Source organism: Priapulus caudatus, unplaced genomic scaffold (genome assembly GCF_000485595.1).
Source record: "Priapulus caudatus unplaced genomic scaffold, Priapulus_caudatus-5.0.1 Scaffold1374, whole genome shotgun sequence".
NCBI lineage: Eukaryota > Metazoa > Priapulida > Priapulimorpha > Priapulimorphida > Priapulidae > Priapulus > Priapulus caudatus.
Genome location: NW_014578435.1, coordinates 54,018 through 55,034, shown reverse-complemented (window position 1 = coordinate 55,034; position 1,017 = coordinate 54,018). Strand labels below are relative to the sequence as shown.

At 44.4% G+C, this 1,017-nt stretch overlaps 1 non-coding gene across 1 annotated transcript; it reads left to right on the top strand.

Annotated features, from left to right (window-relative positions):
- The first annotated feature begins 728 nt into the window (after window positions 1–728).
- Trnal-caa lies at window positions 729–844 on the top strand. Its single transcript has 2 exons — window positions 729–766; window positions 799–844. It is a non-coding gene; the product is annotated as a tRNA-Leu (tRNA).
- The last annotated feature ends 173 nt before the right edge of the window (window positions 845–1,017 follow it).

Genomic DNA, 1,017 nt, shown 5'->3' with positions numbered 1-1,017 from the left:
GTACATTCACATCGCGTCGGCGAATTATGGAAACAAACAAACAAATATACGCGTGCACGTATGCACTCAAGATATCTCGCTCCCTCTCTCCTTCTTTGTGAACTCTCTCTCCTCTCTCTCTTCTCTCTCTCTCTTCTCTCTCTGGTATAGTGGGGTGGTGATGGCGGTATAGTGGGGTGGTGATGGCGGTATAGTGGGGTGGTGATGGCGGTATAGTGGGGCGATGATGGCGGTGGAATGGGGGGTGGTGATGGCGGTAGAGTGGGGTGGCGATGGCGGTAGAGTGGGGTGGTCCTGGCTTTACAGTGGAGATAAAGGCGGTCGGGTTGGGGTATACTGTGCTCACGCGGGGACAGAGGACGAGCCCTGCTGCTAGCTTGAAGTAAAATCAGGAGCTAATAAGTAATAATGGCAAATTATCATATTGTCATTATTAGCTCCTGGTAAAATGTATACACCAAATTCCATGAGTTTTCACTCCAATTGTGATACAGGTAATTCACTCGAGCAAATACTGAGACTGGGCAATTCTCAACTTCACATTTCGTATCATTTCAAACTCGCTTTCATCTTCATTATTGCATTAACAAGAGTGGTATAGGCATATTCATCACAGAGTAACTCGACTAGTTAACCAGCTTGTCAACATTTATACAGCTACGAGCAGAAAATATCTTGGTGTATGTAAATAACAGTGCTTGATAAGCAATGTCAGGATGATAAGCAATGTCAGGATGGCCGAGTGGTCTAAGGCGCCAGACTCAAGCGACAGCTTTCCCGCATACCGGGATCTGGGTGTTCTGGTCCTCGTATGAGGGCGTGGGTTCGAATCCCACTTCTGACAACAAATTTTTAGTGATACACATGATGAAGACTGCTCTGCACATATGAACAACGTTCGCAAACATGTTTGCGCTACACAAATTTTATTATAAACGAGTAGAAAATATACTAATATTTTTCACAGTACAGTAACAGTACAGTAAAGTTTGTTGATTTCAAAAAGATATCGCCCAA